This window comes from Rhodnius prolixus, unplaced genomic scaffold (genome assembly GCF_049639745.1).
Source record: "Rhodnius prolixus isolate KJV_2025 unplaced genomic scaffold, Rpr scaffold_5, whole genome shotgun sequence".
Lineage (NCBI taxonomy): Eukaryota > Metazoa > Arthropoda > Insecta > Hemiptera > Reduviidae > Rhodnius > Rhodnius prolixus.
Window position 1 is genome coordinate 3,406,254 of NW_027411624.1, and position 26,067 is coordinate 3,432,320.

At 31.4% G+C, this 26,067-nt stretch overlaps 1 protein-coding gene and 1 long non-coding RNA gene across 7 annotated transcripts in view; one reads left to right on the top strand and one right to left on the bottom strand.

Annotated features, from left to right (window-relative positions):
* The window catches only part of LOC141458589 (disks large 1 tumor suppressor protein-like), a 137,928-nt gene that overhangs the window by 81,402 nt on the left and 30,459 nt on the right, over nucleotides 1–26,067 (bottom strand). The gene's annotated exons all lie outside the window — the stretch shown is intronic.
* The window catches only part of LOC141458592 (uncharacterized), a 46,805-nt gene that overhangs the window by 6,304 nt on the left and 14,434 nt on the right, over nucleotides 1–26,067 (top strand). For 5 of the 6 annotated variants that reach the window (XR_012461064.1, XR_012461066.1, XR_012461068.1 and 2 more), the window contains 3 exons: nucleotides 299–422; nucleotides 2,700–2,817; nucleotides 3,208–3,660. This is a non-coding gene — a long non-coding RNA (uncharacterized lncRNA). Of the gene's footprint in view, nucleotides 1–298; nucleotides 423–2,699; nucleotides 2,818–3,207; nucleotides 3,661–26,067 lie in introns of those variants that run through there. The other variant, XR_012461067.1, reaches the window with a different exon arrangement.

Sequence of the window (26,067 nt, forward strand, 5' to 3'; positions counted from 1 at the left end):
AAAACACAGTGTTTAGTTCTGTTTGCCAGAGAGATAGGGTTGAGTTTGTAGTCCACACCCCTCCAGTCAATTCAATAACAATTAAAGTTTGATTAGAAGATAACAAACAGGGAGATTGTTTACATTGATCGTGCAGTAGTGTTTGTTTACAAACAACACGTACACTTTGGCTGTTTTTTTTATTTATTTATTTATTTGCTTTACCAATTCTTTCTTTAAATTTCTTAAAAATTTTTATTCTTTACTTAGAGAATTAACAAATAATATTCTTAATTTTAATTACTGCTTCGTTTTTCAGTATCAAGAGATTTCCTTCAGCCTAAGTTCGCTCCAATCATCTTCTCCTCAAATCCCAACACAATTTGCTGGTCTATCGCAAGGTGAAATCCGCCGAATCCAGATAAAACAGCTACAACTAGAAAGTAAGTTACAGAATCAAAAAAAGAGTTAGATTAGCAGAGACTGCCTGGTTTTTTTTGGCTAAAGCTGTTCACGGTTTTTTTTTGACCGATTTACCAGCTTGATTCTTCATTTAGGTTCAGAATTGTTAGCACAGCCTTACTGCTGGTTACAGCTTCCAACGCCGGTGAAGTTACTTCCACATCCACTCTTGGAAACTTCCTTGAACAGCATTGCCTCAGCTCTCTTCAGCCACTTCAGTCTCAGAAATCAACTTTGCCTTGCTGGGCGCGATTTGTACACAATTGACCGCTTTTTTTTCAGAGAGAGAAAGATAAAGAAATTACTTCAAAACTGATGAATTCCTTAATTAAATTTGAAATCATTTACAAAAGAAAATAAAATAAAATACTTCAGGTCCTGGAAAAAATTAGAATGTCCATTAACTGGTAATTCTATCCAATCAGAGGACTGTAGCGTCATAATTTATGCATTATAAAAAAAGAGGGGAAAACATAATGGTGGAACGGAACTAGAATGACGCCATTTAAATAAAAAATGAAGTACTTTTTTTTTTTCAATTCTCTTTGATTGAATTATTCAAACGGACGTAGTTAAGGGGATGAAAGTGTCTAACCCCTTGTGTCGCTATCTCATACCCTTAACAACTGTAGTTGGAATTATTATTTTTGAGTGTGGGAGTGTGTGCGAAATAGAAAATTTCGGGAAATTCAAGTTTTTCTTATTTCTATTAGGCGGTTGTAAGTAATTACTGGAAGAGGAAAAAAACTCTGCAAAGAAGAAGTGTTCTTACTCGAAAATGAGTCCAGCCGTTCTGTCCACTCTCTGGTAGGGACATCCTTTTATTCCTGCGGGAATCCCTTATTATTATGTAGCTGATAAAAATCGCACATAGCTCTCATGTGGCATCCTAGAAGTGTGGGTGTCCAAGGTTGTACTTCCTTGAACATCTTCCTTGTTATTCAATTTAAAGCCCAACTTTGGACCTAAGGGAGCGTGAATATAAAAGTATGGTGCGTTTCTTTACGCGCAGGTTTGCTTTCATGTAGTTCTGCCAATACTAGTCTGGATGCTGAAGAATTATTTTTGTCGCTTCTTTGTCACTTTTCAAGTTGGCCCAACTGGGTGCATTAGGAGTGGATTTTGCTGCCACTGTCGTGATTCGTTGAACTTATTTTTGGGCGAGATGGATTCACAATAGAGCTGAAGAGTCAGTCTAGATTCGCTCCTGTCAGCTGCTCATTCCCAGTGTAATGTCCAGGTTATCGTCCTCTCGATTGACTGATATTTGAAGAAAAACCTATTGCAGCAAATATTAATCATGAGTTTCAAACAAAGTATTAGGTTATGCTCAAAATTAACAGACAGACACTCAAAATATCATTTTACTCATTAAGAGGAAACCCAAAATGGATATCTCCATTCAAACTCAAAATCGAAAATCTTCCTTCTCTTTTTAGGAGAGAGATGAAGTAATAGAAATGGCTGTTCAATTCATTGTGCACTTGATGTAACAATAAAACTGCGATTGACTTTAAAATTGAATACTAACTTTCCTGAATAAAAACATGAAAAAAAAAAGGCGATTTGAATATAAAGTTATCGAATTGGCGATAAGAGGAAGTGGGTAATATAGTCGTATTGGAATGAGACCGGAAACGGTGGAAGCAGCATTTTATGGAACAAAAAAGAAGAGCACAACTCAACTCTTGGTAAAAATAAATTCTCATTGTATAAATCCTGCGTAACGGTGCGGAGTATATCCACTTGTCCGACAATAAACCATTTATATCCATTGCCTGCGGAGTTATCGTGCCTCTATTTCTTCTTGCTGAACTCCCTTCGCCAGAGTTTTTCTTTTACCCATTGTTTTTTCAGAATAATGATTCTTGCCAGGGAGGTGTAGACGCCCCCACCATAATGTAGGAAACCAGTAAAGGTATATCTACAAGAAATAGATCTTTGTCTAAGGACAAGAAACTGGTAAGGGAGTTTTCTACCAAAAGAAGGTAAGCATTGTGTACTTTGCACAAAAGAGGAATGTAGATATCGCTTTTTGCCTTCCTTGAGAGCTTTGATTCGCTTCCTTTAGCGACCTTAAAAACCCCCTGAGGATTTAATTGTCTTGTATCTTTATACATCTTCCAGGGATTACTTGCTGGTAAAACACTTAGAATCTAAGGATAAGAATTTAATCTGAAAAGTTAATTCAATTTGATCTAATCTAGTTTTGCTATTTAAAAATTGTTTCCAACTAATTGGCAACCGTTTCGTTACAGATGTGTGTGCTCATCAGTGGCTCTGACATTATGTGTGAACTTGTTACTGAACGTTCCATTCTGTTGAACCTAACTTTCAAGATTTTGGGCCTGCCATAAATAAATAAAAAAAATTCAGGTAATAAATGAAGTGATTATTCGTTACTTATGTGATCATGGAATTGGTGGTGCCATGTTTAAAATTGCCCTAGGCCGTTTTCCAGAAATTACATGAACATTCAGAGGCCTGCAATGTATAGTCACATGTTAGTCAATCGAAATACTGACAACAGTCTCTCTCTGACCACAAATGACAGCTGTATCATGCAGCAATTTGGTAAAAGCATTGCCCCACTCCATGTTACAGTGCTCTCTACATTTCCACAGCTTTCTCATGTTGACATGGACATTCCCATTACAGTCGCACTTCATGCTGATGGATTTACCTGGCACCTTAGTTTATTAGCGACAATAGTTAATCAAAATGGATTACCGAGTTTCATCTCTCTAATATTGTTTTTACTTTCAGATATTCTTTACACACTTGGTGTGTATCTCCTTTGATGAAACAACAGCATTTGATATTATCACGATTCCTCCTCTAAGAATGAGCGAAAATGATTCAACGAGTTGTGCTTGCCGGAACTTTGCCAACTATAACAGAACGGAAATGAAATCGCCCAGAATCTCTGTGTTCTCTAGAAATTTTCGGCGACATATTTCTACACTAAGTGGTTAAAAACAGATTGGAAAACTTATTTGATAAGTTAAGAAATAGGTTTTTCTCTTATTTTTATGAAGATGGCATTTCTTTCGTGATTTTTCTTTTATTCAAAGTTGAAATCTGGTATTTTCCACAACTTTTCTTGTCGACAGACTAGGTATAGTTTATTCAATATGAATGGGTTTATAATAGTGTTCTTGTTGTTGTTGTTGTTGTTGTTGTTGTTGTTGTAATGTAATCAAATTATATTTATTTAAATTTGTTATTTGTTCAATGACGACTTGGTCCTAACTCAACTAATGTTTTCGCACCTTTTGTCTTATTTATAGTAAAAGAACGAATTGCGATCTCGCAGTTTTCTATTTTGAAGATTCAGCAATACAAGTTTTTATCTTTATATTTAAATTAAGTAAGGTAATGCCAACTTTTTCACGATAGGCTTTTTGGTCCAATTACCAAATGGAAGGCGGAAGATTTTTCTTTACTGTTATTACTTTTCCAACACATTTAAGGTAACTAACGCGGGACTCAAACTAGCTCCTGTTCTCTAATACGCACTAATAACCTTTATGCCAAATTGATCTGGAGACTAAATATCTACCTCAAATAAAATATTTAAAAAAAGCGGGAAAAGGCAGAAAGTGCAAAATTTAATAATTATTTTATAAGCAACCAGGGGATATCACAGAAAGATATTTTAATAAAATGTTACCGCAATTTTCAAAATAATTAAGACATTAAAATCATTCTCTTCATCCAGCTGATGAATGGATCTCCTCTTCTGGTGGAACATGGAAATTTGAAACCAGTCAGGAATCTGTCAAAAGCAATGTTATTGTTTTAGAACTATGGACCCAATGATTTGTTTAGCAATTAGGCTTTATTTTTGAGTTGTATGTATTTGCTCGATCCTTAAGTTTTCAAAATATTTTCATGGGGAAAAACTATTACCTAAAAATAAGAGCTCAAAATTTAGGTACAATAAATAAAATACAACTTTCATTCCATTAAAAAAGAGACGTGTCTTAGGGTTTGCTACAATAGTTCAAGACAGCTAGATCTAGCTAAAGATAAGATATTTTGGGTTTATTATAATTGTCTAAAAATTATTAAAATTTAATGAGCACGATATTCTGGACCACATCCAACACTGCTAAGGCCACTTAACATTAATTCTATTTTTAAATTATTATTATTATTTAACGCTCTTTATGTTTGTAATTAAATGTTAATTTAGTTTCTTTCTATATAAACATTCTTGCCACGCTGTTGGCTTAATTTTGATTACTTTCGGTGTTTATACTTTCGACTGTAATAAAAAAAAGCGCAGTTTTATTCTCTAGTGAAATAAATCGCTTATCAACTAGTTCGGCAGTACTTCCGTCTCCACTCCTGGAGTTAGTATCAAGAGATAATCGGTGAAGTTGGGTCAGTTTCCCACTGATTTTTGTTGTGAAGTCTTTTTTTCCCCCTCAAAAATAATGAAATCGACCAGACATGAAGCAAACGTCAGCCTTTGCAAATCAATAATTGTAGGCACTTCAAGAAAAGATAGAATTTAAATTTAACAAACATATATGATATCGGGTGAAGTGTCTAGATATTATTTTGAGGTATTTGCTGAACGTTTATAAGAGAATGTGAAGATAGAAGTGTCGTGTTTGTATGAGCTCTAGGCATGAGCACGAGACAAACAACAATTTTGTCGCTCGGTCTATGTCCGCGCTCAGTATGACAACAGTTTGCCGATTGCATGACCCTCATACCCTTTCGCTAGTGTCAGAGATAAGAGAGAGAGAGAGAGAGAGTGCACGTCGTAGATCGGGTCCGCAGTACATCCGTTTCCAGAAGGGGAGGAGGACGGCACTTGTCCATACCCTGCCACAATGTACTGACTGCAGAGACGTACCATATCACTGAGGACTACACTAAGCACTATTGCCTCCACCTCACTTCGCCACCAAGTTTGACAAACCCCACCAACCCCCATCCATGCTATTGTTTACTTCTCATTTTAACGATATCATGTCACCACCTTTAACTTTATATTTTCCACTTTGTTTCTCCGCTTTTGTCGTGTTTTTCTTTTTTAATGGCCACTGCTTCCTGAATCAATATCATTTTCTGGTCAAATCTTTTATAGCTATTTATTTTGTCCTTTATATTCATCTAAATCCAAGTATTACCTATTTAACAAAACTTACCATTTAAAAAGTGAAGTACCCAAGGGTTAATTAAACGCTTTAAGGTTATTCCTAACTTTTTTTAAACTGTAAGTTTTTGTTAAAGAGATTTTTTGTACCTTTTGGATGAATTTTTTTTTTGCCTATTCTGCAAAGCTACATATCTGCTTTACAGATTTTCTTAACAATTGAATAAGCTATAATTTCATTATGCCCTGATATGGTTTACGAAGATTATTCATATTAGCTCAAAAATCGCCTACTTAAGTAAGGCGAAATCACTATCTAATATTATACACATCAAGATCTACAAAAACTACATCCACATAGGATTTCGAATCGAATAACAATTCGTTCAAGTAAATCGGTCCTTCCCATACTAGATGTAAGAGCAGCATACCACTATTAATACACGTACACAAGGAATTCGGTAAAGAATTCATTAAAATCAGAACAGTAGAATGAGAGATATAGAGGTTTAAAATTGGAATGATTTACAAAACCCTCAAAATTTAACCTTCTATATCTCAATAACTATCATCACTAATACAATGCTATTTCTGACAGTTATAGAGCTTTCTTTCCCCTACAGTTAGGTGAAGAAATCATGAAATTCGGAGCGGTAGAAATAGAGATATACAGGTTTGAAATTTGAATGATTTACAAAACCCTCAAAATTTAACCTTCTTTATCTCAATAACTATCATCACTAATAAAATGCTATTTCTGTCAGTTATAGAGCTTTCTTTTCCCTACAGTTAGGTGAAGAAATCATGAAATTCGGAGCGGTAGAAATAGAGATATACAGGTTTGAAATTTGAATGATTTACAAAACCCTCAAAATTTAACCTTCTTTATCTCAATAACTATCATCACTAATACAATGCTATTTCTGTCAGTTATAGAGCTTTCTTTTCCCTACAGTTAGGTGAAGAAATCATGAAATTCGGAGCGGTAGAAATAGAGATATACAGGTTTGAAATTTGAATGATTTACAAAACCCTCAAAATTTAACCTTCTATATCTCAATAACTATCATCACTAATACAATGCTATTTCTGTCAGTTATAGAGCTTTCTTTTCCCTACAGTTAGGTGAAGAAATCATGAAATTCGGAGCGGTAGAAATAGAGATATACAGGTTTGAAATTTGAATGATTTACAAAACCCTCAAAATTTAACCTTCTATATCTCAATAACTATCATCACTAATACAATGCTATTTATATCAGTTATAGAGCTTTCTTTTCCCTACAGTTAGGTGAAGAAATCATGAAATTCGGAGCAGTAGAAATAGAGATATACAGGTTTGAAATTTGAATGATTTACAAAACCCTCAAAATTTAACCTTCTATATCTCAATAACTATCAACACTAATACAATGCTATTTCTGTCAGTTATAGAGCTTTCTTTTCCCTACAGTTAGGTGAAGAAATCATGAAATTCGGAGCGGTAGAAATAGAGATATACAGGTTTGAAATTTGAATGATTTACAAAACCCTCAAAATTTAACCTTCTATATCTCAATAACTATCATCACTAATACAATGCTATTTATATCAGTTATAGAGCTTTCTTTTTCCTGCAGTTAGGTGAAGAAATCATTGAATTCGGAGCGATAGAAATAGAGATATAGAGGTTTGAAATTTGAATGATTTACAAAACCCTCAAAATTTAACCTTCTTTATCTCAATAACTATCATCACTAATACAATGCTATTTCTGTCAGTTATAGAGCTTTCTTTTCCCTACAGTTAGGTGAAGAAATCATGAAATTCGGAGCGGTAGAAATAGAGATATACAGGTTTGAAATTTGAATGATTTACAAAACCCTCAAAATTTAACCTTCTATATCTCAATAACTATCATCACTAATTCAATGCTATTTCTGTCAGTTATAGAGCTTTCTTTTCCCTACAGTTAGGTGAAGAAATGATGAAATTCGGAGCGGTAGAAATAGAGATATACAGGTTTGAAATTTGAATGATTTACAAAACCCTCAAAATTTAACCTTCTATATCTCAATAACTATCATCACTAATACAATGCTATTTCTGTCAGTTATAGATCTTTCTTTTCCCTACAGTTAGGTGAAGTAATCATTGAATTCGGAGCGATAGTAAAAGAGATATAGAGGTTTGAAATTTGAATGATTTACAAAACCCTCAAAATTTAACCTTCTATATCTTAATAACTATGATCACTAATACCATGCTATTTCTGTCAGTTATAGAGCTTTCTTTTCCCTACAGTTAGGTGAAGAAATCATGAAATTCGGAGCGATAGAAATAGAGATATAGAGGTTTGAAATTTGAATGATTTACAAAACCCTCAAAATTTAACCTTCTATATCTCAATAACTATCATCACTAATGCAATGCTATTTCTGTCAGTTATAGAGCTTTCTTTTCCCTACAGTTAGGTGAAGAAATCATTGAATTCGGAGCGATAGTAAAAGAGATATAGAGGTTTGAAGTTTGAATGATTTACAAAACCCTCAAAATTTAACCTTCTATATCTCAATAACTATCATCACTAATACAATGCTATTTCTGTCAGTTATAGAGCTTTCTTTTCCCTACAGTTAGGTGAAGAAATCATGAAATTCGGAGCGGTAGAAATAGAGATATACAGGTTTGAAATTTGAATGATTTACAAAACCCTCAAAATTTAACCTTCTATATCTCAATAACTATCATCACTAATACAATGCTATTTCTGTCAATTATAGAGCTTTCTTTTCTTTACAGTTAGGTGAAGAAATCATGAAATTCGGAGCGGTAGAAATAGAGATATACAGGTTTGAAATTTGAATGATTTACAAAACCCTCAAAATTTAACCTTCTATATCTCAATAACTATTATCACTAATACAATGCTATTTATATCAGTTATAGAGCTTTCTTTTTCCTGCAGTTAGGTGAAGAAATCATTGAATTCGGAGCGATAGAAATAGAGATATAGAGGTTTGAAATTTGAATGATTTACAAAACCCTCAAAATTTAACCTTCTATATCTCAATAACTATCATCACTAATACAATGCTATTTCTGTCAGTTATAGAGCTTTCTTTTCCCTACAGTTAGGTGAAGAAATCATGAAATTCGGAGCGGTAGAAATAGAGATATACAGGTTTGAAATTTGAATGTATTACAAAACCCTCAAAATTTAACCTTCTATATCTCAATAACTATCATCACTAATACAATGCTATTTCTGTCAATTATAGAGCTTTCTTTTCTTTACAGTTAGGTGAAGAAATCATGAAATTCGGAGCGGTAGAAATAGAGATATACAGGTTTGAAATTTGAATGATTTACAAAACCCTCAAAATTTAACCTTCTATATCTCAATAACTATTATCACTAATACAATGCTATTTATATCAGCTATAGAGCTTTCTTTTTCCTGCAGTTAGGTGAAGAAATCATTGAATTCGGAGCGATAGAAATAGAGATATAGAGGTTTGAAATTTGAATGATTTACAAAACCCTCAAAATTTAACCTTCTTTATCTCAATAACTATCATCACTAATACAATGCTATTTCTGTCAGTTACAGAGCTTTCTTTTCCCTACAGTTAGGTGAAGAAATCATGAAATTCGGAGCGGTAGAAATAGAGATATACAGGTTTGAAATTTGAATGATTTACAAAACCCTCAAAATTTAACCTTCTATATCTCAATAACTATCATCACTAATACAATGCTATTTATATCAGTTATAGAGCTTTCTTTTCCCTACAGTTAGGTGAAGAAATCATGAAATTCGGAGCGGTAGAAATAGAGATATACAGGTTTGAAATTTGAATGATTTACAAAACCCTCAAAATTTAACCTTCTTTATCTCAATAACTATCATCACTAATAAAATGCTATTTCTGTCACTTATAGAGCTTTCTTTTCCCTACAGTTAGGTGAAGAAATCATGAAATTCGGAGCGGTAGAAATAGAGATATACAGGTTTGAAATTTGAATGATTTACAAAACCCTCAAAATTTAACCTTCTTTATCTCAATAACTATCATCACTAATACAATGCTATTTCTGTCAGTTATAGAGCTTTCTTTTCCCTACAGTTAGGTGAAGAAATCATGAAATTCGGAGCGGTAGAAATAGAGATATACAGGTTTGAAATTTGAATGATTTACAAAACCCTCAAAATTTAACCTTCTATATCTCAATAACTATCATCACTAATACAATGCTATTTCTGTCAGTTATAGAGCTTTCTTTTCCCTACAGTTAGGTGAAGAAATCATGAAATTCGGAGCGGTAGAAATAGAGATATACAGGTTTGAAATTTGAATGATTTACAAAACCCTCAAAATTTAACCTTCTATATCTCAATAACTATCATCACTAATACAATGCTATTTATATCAGTTATAGAGCTTTCTTTTCCCTACAGTTAGGTGAAGAAATCATGAAATTCGGAGCAGTAGAAATAGAGATATACAGGTTTGAAATTTGAATGATTTACAAAACCCTCAAAATTTAACCTTCTATATCTCAATAACTATCAACACTAATACAATGCTATTTCTGTCAGTTATAGAGCTTTCTTTTCCCTACAGTTAGGTGAAGAAATCATGAAATTCGGAGCGGTAGAAATAGAGATATACAGGTTTGAAATTTGAATGATTTACAAAACCCTCAAAATTTAACCTTCTATATCTCAATAACTATCATCACTAATACAATGCTATTTATATCAGTTATAGAGCTTTCTTTTTCCTGCAGTTAGGTGAAGAAATCATTGAATTCGGAGCGATAGAAATAGAGATATAGAGGTTTGAAATTTGAATGATTTACAAAACCCTCAAAATTTAACCTTCTTTATCTCAATAACTATCATCACTAATACAATGCTATTTCTGTCAGTTATAGAGCTTTCTTTTCCCTACAGTTAGGTGAAGAAATCATGAAATTCGGAGCGGTAGAAATAGAGATATACAGGTTTGAAATTTGAATGATTTACAAAACCCTCAAAATTTAACCTTCTATATCTCAATAACTATCATCACTAATTCAATGCTATTTCTGTCAGTTATAGAGCTTTCTTTTCCCTACAGTTAGGTGAAGAAATGATGAAATTCGGAGCGGTAGAAATAGAGATATACAGGTTTGAAATTTGAATGATTTACAAAACCCTCAAAATTTAACCTTCTATATCTCAATAACTATCATCACTAATACAATGCTATTTCTGTCAGTTATAGATCTTTCTTTTCCCTACAGTTAGGTGAAGTAATCATTGAATTCGGAGCGATAGTAAAAGAGATATAGAGGTTTGAAATTTGAATGATTTACAAAACCCTCAAAATTTAACCTTCTATATCTTAATAACTATGATCACTAATACCATGCTATTTCTGTCAGTTATAGAGCTTTCTTTTCCCTACAGTTAGGTGAAGAAATCATGAAATTCGGAGCGATAGAAATAGAGATATAGAGGTTTGAAATTTGAATGATTTACAAAACCCTCAAAATTTAACCTTCTATATCTCAATAACTATCATCACTAATGCAATGCTATTTCTGTCAGTTATAGAGCTTTCTTTTCCCTACAGTTAGGTGAAGAAATCATTGAATTCGGAGCGATAGTAAAAGAGATATAGAGGTTTGAAGTTTGAATGATTTACAAAACCCTCAAAATTTAACCTTCTATATCTCAATAACTATCATCACTAATACAATGCTATTTCTGTCAGTTATAGAGCTTTCTTTTCCCTACAGTTAGGTGAAGAAATCATGAAATTCGGAGCGGTAGAAATAGAGATATACAGGTTTGAAATTTGAATGATTTACAAAACCCTCAAAATTTAACCTTCTATATCTCAATAACTATCATCACTAATACAATGCTATTTCTGTCAATTATAGAGCTTTCTTTTCTTTACAGTTAGGTGAAGAAATCATGAAATTCGGAGCGGTAGAAATAGAGATATACAGGTTTGAAATTTGAATGATTTACAAAACCCTCAAAATTTAACCTTCTATATCTCAATAACTATTATCACTAATACAATGCTATTTATATCAGTTATAGAGCTTTCTTTTTCCTGCAGTTAGGTGAAGAAATCATTGAATTCGGAGCGATAGAAATAGAGATATAGAGGTTTGAAATTTGAATGATTTAAAAAACCCTCAAAATTTAACCTTCTATATCTCAATAACTATCATCACTAATACAATGCTATTTCTGTCAGTTATAGAGCTTTCTTTTCCCTACAGTTAGGTGAAGAAATCATGAAATTCGGAGCGGTAGAAATAGAGATATACAGGTTTGAAATTTGAATGTATTACAAAACCCTCAAAATTTAACCTTCTATATCTCAATAACTATCATCACTAATACAATGCTATTTCTGTCAATTATAGAGCTTTCTTTTCTTTACAGTTAGGTGAAGAAATCATGAAATTCGGAGCGGTAGAAATAGAGATATACAGGTTTGAAATTTGAATGATTTACAAAACCCTCAAAATTTAACCTTCTATATCTCAATAACTATTATCACTAATACAATGCTATTTATATCAGCTATAGAGCTTTCTTTTTCCTGCAGTTAGGTGAAGAAATCATTGAATTCGGAGCGATAGAAATAGAGATATAGAGGTTTGAAATTTGAATGATTTACAAAACCCTCAAAATTTAACCTTCTTTATCTCAATAACTATCATCACTAATACAATGCTATTTCTGTCAGTTACAGAGCTTTCTTTTCCCTACAGTTAGGTGAAGAAATCATGAAATTCGGAGCGGTAGAAATAGAGATATACAGGTTTGAAATTTGAATGATTTACAAAACCCTCAAAATTTAACCTTCTATATCTCAATAACTATCATCACTAATACAATGCTATTTCTGTCAGTTATAGAGCTTTCTTTTCCCTACAGTTAGGTGAAGAAATCATGAAATTCGGAGCGGTAGAAATAGACATATACAGGTTTGAAATTTGAATGATTTACAAAACCCTCAAAATTTAACCTTCTATATCTCAATAACTATCATCACTAATTCAATGCTATTTCTGTCAGTTATAGAGCTTTCTTTTCCCTACAGTTAGGTGAAGAAATCATTGAATTCGGAGCGGTAGAAATAGAGATATACAGGTTTGAAATTTGAATGATTTACAAAACCCTCAAAATTTAACCTTCTATATCTCAGTAACTATCATCACTAATACAATGCTATTTCTGTCAGTTATAGATCTTTCTTTTCCCTACAGTTAGGTGAAGTAATCATTGAATTCGGAGCGATAGTAAAAGAGATATAGAGGTTTGAAATTTGAATGATTTACAAAACCCTCAAAATTTAACCTTCTATATCTCAATAACTATCATCACTAATACAATGCTATTTCTGTCAGTTATAGAGCTTTCTTTTCCCTACAGTTAGGTGAAGAAATCATTGAATTCGGAGCGATAGTAAAAGAGATATAGAGGTTTGAAATTTGAATGATTTACAAAACCCTCAAAATTTAACCTTCTATATCTCAATAACTATCATCACTAATACAATGCTATTTCTGTCAGTTATAGATCTTTCTTTTCCCTACAGTTAGGTGAAGTAATCATTGAATTCGGAGCGATAGTAAAAGAGATATAGAGGTTTGAAATTTGAATGATTTACAAAACCCTCAAAATTTAACCTTCTATATCTCAATAACTATCATCACTAATACAATGCTATTTCTGTGAATTATAGAGCTTTCTTTTCTTTACAGTTAGGTGAAGAAATCATGAAATTCGGAGCGGTAGAAATAGAGATATACAGGTTTGAAATTTGAATGATTTACAAAACCCTCAAAATTTAACCTTCTATATCTCAATAACTATTATCACTAATACAGTGCTATTTATATCAGTTATAGAGCTTTCTTTTTCCTGCAGTTAGGTGAAGAAATCATTGAATTCGGAGCGATAGAAATAGAGATATAGAGGTTTGAAATTTGAATGATTTACAAAACCCTCAAAATTTAACCTTCTTTATCTCAATAACTATCATCACTAATACAATGCTATTTCTGTCAGTTATAGAGTTTTCTTTTCCCTACAGTTAGGTGAAGAAATCATTGAATTCGGAGCGGTAGAAATAGAGATATACAGGTTTGAAATTTGAATGATTTACAAAACCCTCAAAATTTAACCTTCTATATCTCAATAACTATTTTCACTAATACAATGCTATTTCTGTCAGTTATAGATCTTTCTTTTCCCTACAGTTAGGTGAAGAAATCATTGAATTCGGAGCGATAGTAAAAGAGATATAGAGGTTTGAAGTTTGAATGATTTACAAAACCCTCAAAATTTAACCTTCTATATCTTAATAACTATGATCACTAATACCATGCTATTTCTGTCAGTTATAGAGCTTTCTTTTCCCTACAGTTAGGTGAAGAAATCATGAAATTCGGAGCGATAGAAATAGAGATATAGAGGTTTGAAATTTGAATGATTTACAAAACCCTCAAAATTTAACCTTCTATATCTCAATAACTATCATCACTAATGCAATGCTATTTCTGTCAGTTATAGAGCTTTCTTTTCCCTACAGTTAGGTGAAGAAATCATTGAATTCGGAGCGATAGTAAAAGAGATATAGAGGTTTGAAGTTTGAATGATTTACAAAACCCTCAAAATTTAACCTTCTATATCTCAATAACTATCATCACTAATACAATGCTATTTCTGTCAGTTATAGAGCTTTCTTTTCCCTACAGTTAGGTGAAGAAATCATGAAATTCGGAGCGGTAGAAATAGAGATATACAGGTTTGAAATTTGAATGATTTACAAAACCCTCAAAATTTAACCTTCTATATCTCAATAACTATCATCACTAATACAATGCTATTTCTGTCAATTATAGAGCTTTCTTTTCTTTACAGTTAGGTGAAGAAATCATGAAATTCGGAGCGGTAGAAATAGAGATATACAGGTTTGAAATTTGAATGATTTACAAAACCCTCAAAATTTAACCTTCTATATCTCAATAACTATTATCACTAATACAATGCTATTTATATCAGTTATAGAGCTTTCTTTTTCCTGCAGTTAGGTGAAGAAATCATTGAATTCGGAGCGATAGAAATAGAGATATAGAGGTTTGAAATTTGAATGATTTACAAAACCCTCAAAATTTAACCTTCTATATCTCAATAACTATCATCACTAATACAATGCTATTTCTGTCAGTTATAGAGCTTTCTTTTCCCTACAGTTAGGTGAAGAAATCATGAAATTCGGAGCGGTAGAAATAGAGATATACAGGTTTGAAATTTGAATGTATTACAAAACCCTCAAAATTTAACCTTCTATATCTCAATAACTATCATCACTAATACAATGCTATTTCTGTCAATTATAGAGCTTTCTTTTCTTTACAGTTAGGTGAAGAAATCATGAAATTCGGAGCGGTAGAAATAGAGATATACAGGTTTGAAATTTGAATGATTTACAAAACCCTCAAAATTTAACCTTCTATATCTCAATAACTATTATCACTAATACAATGCTATTTATATCAGCTATAGAGCTTTCTTTTTCCTGCAGTTAGGTGAAGAAATCATTGAATTCGGAGCGATAGAAATAGAGATATAGAGGTTTGAAATTTGAATGATTTACAAAACCCTCAAAATTTAACCTTCTTTATCTCAATAACTATCATCACTAATACAATGCTATTTCTGTCAGTTACAGAGCTTTCTTTTCCCTACAGTTAGGTGAAGAAATCATGAAATTCGGAGCGGTAGAAATAGAGATATACAGGTTTGAAATTTGAATGATTTACAAAACCCTCAAAATTTAACCTTCTATATCTCAATAACTATCATCACTAATACAATGCTATTTCTGTCAGTTATAGAGCTTTCTTTTCCCTACAGTTAGGTGAAGAAATCATGAAATTCGGAGCGGTAGAAATAGAGATATACAGGTTTGAAATTTGAATGATTTACAAAACCCTCAAAATTTAACCTTCTATATCTCAATAACTATCATCACTAATTCAATGCTATTTCTGTCAGTTATAGATCTTTCTTTTCCCTACAGTTAGGTGAAGAAATCATTGAATTCGGAGCGGTAGAAATAGAGATATACAGGTTTGAAATTTGAATGATTTACAAAACCCTCAAAATTTAACCTTCTATATCTCAGTAACTATCATCACTAATACAATGCTATTTCTGTCAGTTATAGATCTTTCTTTTCCCTACAGTTAGGTGAAGTAATCATTGAATTCGGAGCGATAGTAAAAGAGATATAGAGGTTTGAAATTTGAATGATTTACAAAACCCTCAAAATTTAACCTTCTATATCTCAATAACTATCATCACTAATACAATGCTATTTCTGTCAGTTATAGAGCTTTCTTTTCCCTACAGTTAGGTGAAGAAATCATTGAATTCGGAGCGATAGTAAAAGAGATATAGAGGTTTGAAATTTGAATGATTTACAAAACCCTCAAAATTTAACCTTCTATATCTCAATAACTATCATCACTAATACAATGCTATTTCTGTCAGTTATAGATCTTTCTTTTCCCTACAGTTAGGTGAAGTAATCATTGAATTCGGAGCGATAGTAAAAGAGATATAGAGGTTTGAAATTTGAATGATTTACAAAACCCTCAAAATTTAACCTTCTATATCTCAATAACTATCATCACTAATACAATGCTATTTCTGTCAATTATAGAGCTTTCTTTTCTTTACAGTTAGGTGAAGAAATCATGAAATTCGGAGCGGTAGAAATAGAGATATACAGGTTTGAAATTTGAATGATTTACAAAACCCTCAAAATTTAACCTTCTATATCTCAATAACTATCATCACTAATACAATGCTATTTCTGTCAATTATAGAGCTTTCTTTTCTTTACAGTTAGGTGAAGAAATCATGAAATTCGGAGCGGTAGAAATAGAGATATACAGGTTTGAAATTTGAATGATTTACAAAACCCTCAAAATTTAACCTTCTATATCTCAATAACTATCATCACTAATACAATGCTATTTCTGTCAATTATAGAGCTTTCTTTTCTTTACAGTTAGGTGAAGAAATCATGAAATTCGGAGCGGTAGAAATAGAGATATACAGGTTTGAAATTTGAATGATTTACAAAACCCTCAAAATTTAACCTTCTATATCTCAATAACTATTATCACTAATACAGTGCTATTTATATCAGTTATAGAGCTTTCTTTTTCCTGCAGTTAGGTGAAGAAATCATTGAATTCGGAGCGATAGAAATAGAGATATAGAGGTTTGAAATTTGAATGATTTACAAAACCCTCAAAATTTAACCTTCTTTATCTCAATAACTATCATCACTAATACAATGCTATTTCTGTCAGTTATAGAGTTTTCTTTTCCCTACAGTTAGGTGAAGAAATCATTGAATTCGGAGCGGTAGAAATAGAGATATACAGGTTTGAAATTTGAATGATTTACAAAACCCTCAAAATTTAACCTTCTATATCTCAATAACTATTTTCACTAATACAATGCTATTTCTGTCAGTTATAGAGCTTTCTTTTCCCTACAGTTAGGTGAAGAAATCATTGAATTCGGAGCGATAGTAAAAGAGATATAGAGGTTTGAAGTTTGAATGATTTACAAAACCCTCAAAATTTAACCTTCTATATCTCAATAACTATCATCACTAATACAATGCTATTTCTGTCAGTTATAGAGCTTTCTTTTCCCTACAGTTAGGTGAAGAAATCATGAAATTCGGAGCGGTAGAAATAGAGATATACAGGTTTGAAATTTGAATGATTTACAAAACCCTCAAAATTTAACCTTCTATATCTCAATAACTATCATCACTAATACAATGCTATTTCTGTCAATTATAGAGCTTTCTTTTCTTTACAGTTAGGTGAAGAAATCATGAAATTCGGAGCGGTAAAAATAGAGATATACAGGTTTGAAATTTGAATGATTTACAAAACCCTCAAAATTTAACCTTCTATATCTCAATAACTATCATCACTAATACAATGCTATTTCTGTCAATTATAGAGCTTTCTTTTCTTTACAGTTAGGTGAAGAAATCATGAAATTCGGAGCGGTAGAAATAGAGATATACAGGTTTGAAATTTGAATGATTTACAAAACCCTCAAAATTTAACCTTCTATATCTCAATAACTATCATCACTAATACAATGCTATTTCTGTCAATTATAGAGCTTTCTTTTCTTTACAGTTAGGTGAAGAAATCATGAAATTCGGAGCGGTAGAAATAGAGATATACAGGTTTGAAATTTGAATGATTTACAAAACCCTCAAAATTTAACCTTCTATATCTCAATAACTATCATCACTAATACAATGCTATTTCTGTCAATTATAGAGCTTTCTTTTCTTTACAGTTAGGTGAAGAAATCATGAAATTCGGAGCGGTAGAAATAGAGATATACAGGTTTGAAATTTGAATGATTTACAAAACCCTCAAAATTTAACCTTCTATATCTCAATAACTATCATCACTAATACAATGCTATTTCTGTCAATTATAGAGCTTTCTTTTCTTTACAGTTAGGTGAAGAAATCATGAAATTCGGAGCGGTAGAAATAGAGATATACAGGTTTGAAATTTGAATGATTTACAAAACCCTCAAAATTTAACCTTCTATATCTCAATAACTATCATCACTAATACAATGCTATTTCTGTCAATTATAGAGCTTTCTTTTCTTTAAAGTTAGGTGAAGAAATCATGAAATTCGGAGCGGTAGAAATAGAGATATAGAGGTTTGAAATTTGAATGATTTACAAAACCCTCAAAATTTAACCTTCTATATCTCAATAACTATCATCACTAATACAATGCTATTTCTGTCAATTATAGAGCTTTCTTTTCTTTACAGTTAGGTGAAGAAATCATGAAATTCGGAGCGGTAGAAATAGAGATATACAGGTTTGAAATTTGAATGATTTACAAAACCCTCAAAATTTAACCTTCTATATCTCAATAACTATTATCACTAATACAGTGCTATTTATATCAGTTATAGAGCTTTCTTTTTCCTGCAGTTAGGTGAAGTAATCATTGAATTCGGAGCGATAGAAATAGAGATATACAGGTTTGAAATTTGAATGATTTACAAAACCCTCAAAATTTAACCTTCTTTATCTCAATAACTATCATCACTAATACAATGCTATTTCTGTCAGTTATAGAGTTTTCTTTTCCCTACAGTTAGGTGAAGAAATCATTGAATTCGGAGCGGTAGAAATAGAGATATACAGGTTTGAAATTTGAATGATTTACAAAACCCTCAAAATTTAACCTTCTATATCTCAATAACTATTTTCACTAATACAATGCTATTTCTGTCAGTTATAGATCTTTCTTTTCCCTACAGTTAGGTGAAGAAATCATTGAATTCGGAGCGATAGTAAAAGAGATATAGAGGTTTGAAGTTTGAATGATTTACAAAACCCTCAAAATTTAACCTTCTATATCTCAATAACTATCATCACTAATACAATGCTATTTCTGTCAGTTATAGAGCTTTCTTTTCCCTACAGTTAGGTGAAGAAATCATGAAATTCGGAGCGGTAGAAATAGAGATATACAGGTTTGAAATTTGAATGATTTACAAAACCCTCAAAATTTAACCTTCTATATCTCAATAACTATCATCACTAATACAATGCTATTTCTGTAAATTATAGAGCTTTCTTTTCTTTACAGTTAGGTGAAGAAATCATGAAATTCGGAGCGGTAGAAATAGAGATATACAGGTTTGAAATTTGAATGATTTACAAAACCCTCAAAATTTAACCTTCTATATCTCAATAACTATCATCACTAATACAATGCTATTTCTGTCAATTATAGAGCTTTCTTTTCTTTACAGTTAGGTGAAGAAATCATGAAATTCGGAGCGGTAGAAATAGAGATATACAGGTTTGAAATTTGAATGATTTACAAAACCCTCAAAATTTAACCTTCTATATCTCAATAACTATCATCACTAATACAATGCTATTTCTGTCAATTATAGAGCTTTCTTTTCTTTACAGTTAGGTGAAGAAATCATGAAATTCGGAGCGGTAGAAATAGAGATATACAGGTTTGAAATTTGAATGATTTACAAAACCCTCAAAATTTAACCTTCTATATCTCAATAACTATTATCACTAATACAGTGCTATTTATATCAGTTATAGAGCTTTCTTTTTCCTGCAGTTAGGTGAAGAAATCATTGAATTCGGAGCGATAGAAATAGAGATATAGAGGTTTGAAATTTGAATGATTTACAAAACCCTCAAAATTTAACCTTCTTTATCTCAATAACTATCATCACTAATACAATGCTATTTCTGTCAGTTATAGAGTTTTCTTTTCCCTACAGTTAGGTGAAGAAATCATTGAATTCGGAGCGGTAGAAATAGAGATATACAGGTTTGAAATTTGAATGATTTACAAAACCCTCAAAATTTAACCTTCTATATCTCAATAACTATTTTCACTAATACAATGCTATTTCTGTCAGTTATAGAGCTTTCTTTTCCCTACAGTTAGGTGAAGAAATCATTGAATTCGGAGCGATAGTAAAAGAGATATAGAGGTTTGAAGTTTGAATGATTTACAAAACCCTCAAAATTTAACCTTCTATATCTCAATAACTATCATCACTAATACAATGCTATTTCTGTCAGTTATAGAGCTTTCTTTTCCCTACAGTTAGGTGAAGAAATCATGAAATTCGGAGCGGTAGAAATAGAGATATACAGGTTTGAAATTTGAATGATTTACAAAACCCTCAAAATTTAACCTTCTATATCTCAATAACTATCATCACTAATACAATGCTATTTCTGTCAATTATAGAGCTTTCTTTTCTTTACAGTTAGGTGAAGAAATCATGAAATTCGGAGCGGTAAAAATAGAGATATACAGGTTTGAAATTTGAATGATTTACAAAACCCTCAAAATTTAACCTTCTATATCTCAATAACTATCATCACTAATACAATGCTATTTCTGTCAATTATAGAGCTTTCTTTTCTTTACAGTTAGGTGAAGAAATCATGAAATTCGGAGCGGTAGAAATAGAGATATACAGGTTTGAAATTTGAATGATTTACAAAACCCTCAAAATTTAACCTTCTATATCTCAATAACTATCATCACTAATACAATGCTATTTCTGTCAATTATAGAGCTTTCTTTTCTTTACAGTTAGGTGAAGAAATCATGAAATTCGGAGCGGTAGAAATAGAGATATACAGGTTTGAAATTTGAATGATTTACAAAACCCTCAAAATTTAACCTTCTATATCTCAATAACTATCATCACTAATACAATGCTATTTCTGTCAATTATAGAGCTTTCTTTTCTTTACAGTTAGGTGAAGAAATCATGAAATTCGGAGCGGTAGAAATAGAGATATACAGGTTTGAAATTTGAATGATTTACAAAACCCTCAAAATTTAACCTTCTATATCTCAATAACTATCATCACTAATACAATGCTATTTCTGTCAATTATAGAGCTTTCTTTTCTTTACAGTTAGGTGAAGAAATCATGAAATTCGGAGCGGTAGAAATAGAGATATACAGGTTTGAAATTTGAATGATTTACAAAACCCTCAAAATTTAACCTTCTATATCTCAATAACTATCATCACTAATACAATGCTATTTCTGTCAATTATAGAGCTTTCTTTTCTTTAAAGTTAGGTGAAGAAATCATGAAATTCGGAGCGGTAGAAATAGAGATATAGAGGTTTGAAATTTGAATGATTTACAAAACCCTCAAAATTTAACCTTCTATATCTCAATAACTATCATCACTAATACAATGCTATTTCTGTCAATTATAGAGCTTTCTTTTCTTTACAGTTAGGTGAAGAAATCATGAAATTCGGAGCGGTAGAAATAGAGATATACAGGTTTGAAATTTGAATGATTTACAAAACCCTCAAAATTTAACCTTCTATATCTCAATAACTATTATCACTAATACAGTGCTATTTATATCAGTTATAGAGCTTTCTTTTTCCTGCAGTTAGGTGAAGTAATCATTGAATTCGGAGCGATAGAAATAGAGATATACAGGTTTGAAATTTGAATGATTTACAAAACCCTCAAAATTTAACCTTCTTTATCTCAATAACTATCATCACTAATACAATGCTATTTCTGTCAGTTATAGAGTTTTCTTTTCCCTACAGTTAGGTGAAGAAATCATTGAATTCGGAGCGGTAGAAATAGAGATATACAGGTTTGAAATTTGAATGATTTACAAAACCCTCAAAATTTAACCTTCTATATCTCAATAACTATTTTCACTAATACAATGCTATTTCTGTCAGTTATAGATCTTTCTTTTCCCTACAGTTAGGTGAAGAAATCATTGAATTCGGAGCGATAGTAAAAGAGATATAGAGGTTTGAAGTTTGAATGATTTACAAAACCCTCAAAATTTAACCTTCTATATCTCAATAACTATCATCACTAATACAATGCTATTTCTGTCAGTTATAGAGCTTTCTTTTCCCTACAGTTAGGTGAAGAAATCATGAAATTCGGAGCGGTAGAAATAGAGATATACAGGTTTGAAATTTGAATGATTTACAAAACCCTCAAAATTTAACCTTCTATATCTCAATAACTATCATCACTAATACAATGCTATTTCTGTAAATTATAGAGCTTTCTTTTCTTTACAGTTAGGTGAAGAAATCATGAAATTCGGAGCGGTAGAAATAGAGATATACAGGTTTGAAATTTGAATGATTTACAAAACCCTCAAAATTTAACCTTCTATATCTCAATAACTATTATCACTAATACAGTGCTATTTATATCAGTTATAGAGCTTTCTTTTTCCTGCAGTTAGGTGAAGAAATCATTGAATTCGGAGCGATAGAAATAGAGATATACAGGTTTGAAATTTGAATGATTTACAAAACCCTCAAAATTTAACCTTCTATATTTCAATAACTATCATCACTAATACAATGCTATTTATATCAGTTATAGAGCTTTCTTTTTCCTGCAGTTAGGTGAAGAAATCATTGAATTCGGAGCGGTAGAAATAGAGATATACAGGTTTGAAATTTGAATGATTTACAAAACCCTCAAAATTTAACCTTCTTTATCTCAATAACTATCATCACTAATACAATGCTATTTCTGTCAGTTATAGAGTTTTCTTTTCCCTACAGTTAGGTGAAGAAATCATTGAATTCGGAGCGGTAGAAATAGAGATATACAGGTTTGAAATTTGAATGATTTACAAAACCCTCAAAATTTAACCTTCTATATCTCAATAACTATTTTCACTAATACAATGCTATTTCTGTCAGTTATAGATCTTTCTTTTCCCTACAGTTAGGTGAAGAAATCATTGAATTCGGAGCGATAGTAAAAGAGATATAGAGGTTTGAAGTTTGAATGATTTACAAAACCCTCAAAATTTAACCTTCTATATCTCAATAACTATCATCACTAATACAATGCTATTTCTGTCAGTTATAGAGCTTTCTTTTCCCTACAGTTAGGTGAAGAAATCATGAAATTCGGAGCGGTAGAAATAGAGATATACAGGTTTGAAATTTGAATGATTTACAAAACCCTCAAAATTTAACCTTCTATATCTCAATAACTATCATCACTAATACAATGCTATTTCTGTCAATTATAGAGCTTTCTTTTCTTTACAGTTAGGTGAAGAAATCATGAAATTCGGAGCGGTAAAAATAGAGATATACAGGTTTGAAATTTGAATGATTTACAAAACCCTCAAAATTTAACCTTCTATATCTCAATAACTATCATCACTAATACAATGCTATTTCTGTCAATTATAGAGCTTTCTTTTCTTTACAGTTAGGTGAAGAAATCATGAAATTCGGAGCGGTAGAAATAGAGATATACAGGTTTGAAATTTGAATGATTTACAAAACCCTCAAAATTTAACCTTCTATATCTCAATAACTATCATCACTAATACAATGCTATTTCTGTCAATTATAGAGCTTTCTTTTCTTTACAGTTAGGTGAAGAAATCATGAAATTCGGAGCGGTAGAAATAGAGATATACAGGTTTGAAATTTGAATGATTTACAAAACCCTCAAAATTTAACCTTCTATATCTCAATAACTATCATCACTAATACAATGCTATTTCTGTCAATTATAGAGCTTTCTTTTCTTTACAGTTAGGTGAAGAAATCATGAAATTCGGAGCGGTAGAAATAGAGATATACAGGTTTGAAATTTGAATGATTTACAAAACCCTCAAAATTTAACCTTCTATATCTCAATAACTATCATCACTAATACAATGCTATTTATATCAGTTATAGAGCTTTCTTTTTCCTGCAGTTAGGTGAAGAAATCATTGAATTCGGAGCGATAGAAATAGAGATATAGAGGTTTGAAATTTGAATGATTTACAAAACCCTCAAAATTTAACCTTCTATATCTCAATAACTATCATCACTAATACAATGCTATTTCTGTCAGTTATAGAGCTTTCTTTTCCCTACAGTTAGGTGAAGAAATCATGAAATTCGGAGCGGTAGAAATAGAGATATACAGGTTTGAAATTTGAATGATTTACAAAACCCTCAAAATTTAACCTTCTATATCTCAATAACTATCATCACTAATACAATGCTATTTCTGTCAATTATAGAGCTTTCTTTTCTTTACAGTTAGGTGAAGAAATCATGAAATTCGGAGCGGTAGAAATAGAGATATACAGGTTTGAAATTTGAATGATTTACAAAACCCTCAAAATTTAACCTTCTATATCTCAATAACTATTATCACTAATACAATGCTATTTATATCAGCTATAGAGCTTTCTTTTTCCTGCAGTTAGGTGAAGAAATCATTGAATTCGGAGCGATAGAAATAGAGATATAGAGGTTTGAAATTTGAATGATTTACAAAACCCTCAAAATTTAACCTTCTTTATCTCAATAACTATCATCACTAATACAATGCTATTTCTGTCAGTTACAGAGCTTTCTTTTCCCTACAGTTAGGTGAAGAAATCATGAAATTCGGAGCGGTAGAAATAGAGATATACAGGTTTGAAATTTGAATGATTTACAAAACCCTCAAAATTTAACCTTCTATATCTCAATAACTATCATCACTAATACAATGCTATTTCTGTCAGTTATAGAGCTTTCTTTTCCCTACAGTTAGGTGAAGAAATCATGAAATTCGGAGCGGTAGAAATAGAGATATACAGGTTTGAAATTTGAATGATTTACAAAACCCTAAAAATTTAACCTTCTATATCTCAATAACTATCATCACTAATTCAATGCTATTTCTGTCAGTTATAGATCTTTCTTTTCCCTACAGTTAGGTGAAGAAATCATTGAATTCGGAGCGGTAGAAATAGAGATATACAGGTTTGAAATTTGAATGATTTACAAAACCCTCAAAATTTAACCTTCTATATCTTAGTAACTATCATCACTAATACAATGCTATTTCTGTCAGTTATAGATCTTTCTTTTCCCTACAGTTAGGTGAAGTAATCATTGAATTCGGAGCGATAGTAAAAGAGATATAGAGGTTTGAAATTTGAATGATTTACAAAACCCTCAAAATTTAACCTTCTATATCTCAATAACTATCATCACTAATACAATGCTATTTCTGTCAGTTATAGAGCTTTCTTTTCCCTACAGTTAGGTGAAGAAATCATTGAATTCGGAGCGATAGTAAAAGAGATATAGAGGTTTGAAATTTGAATGATTTACAAAACCCTCAAAATTTAACCTTCTATATCTCAATAACTATCATCACTAATACAATGCTATTTCTGTCAGTTATAGATCTTTCTTTTCCCTACAGTTAGGTGAAGTAATCATTGAATTCGGAGCGATAGTAAAAGAGATATAGAGGTTTGAAATTTGAATGATTTACAAAACCCTCAAAATTTAACCTTCTATATCTCAATAACTATCATCACTAATACAATGCTATTTCTGTCAATTATAGAGCTTTCTTTTCTTTACAGTTAGGTGAAGAAATCATGAAATTCGGAGCGGTAGAAATAGAGATATACAGGTTTGAAATTTGAATGATTTACAAAACCCTCAAAATTTAACCTTCTATATCTCAATAACTATCATCACTAATACAATGCTATTTCTGTCAATTATAGAGCTTTCTTTTCTTTACAGTTAGGTGAAGAAATCATGAAATTCGGAGCGGTAGAAATAGAGATATACAGGTTTGAAATTTGAATGATTTACAAAACCCTCAAAATTTAACCTTCTATATCTCAATAACTATCATCACTAATACAATGCTATTTCTGTCAATTATAGAGCTTTCTTTTCTTTACAGTTAGGTGAAGAAATCATGAAATTCGGAGCGGTAGAAATAGAGATATACAGGTTTGAAATTTGAATGATTTACAAAACCCTCAAAATTTAACCTTCTATATCTCAATAACTATTATCACTAATACAGTGCTATTTAT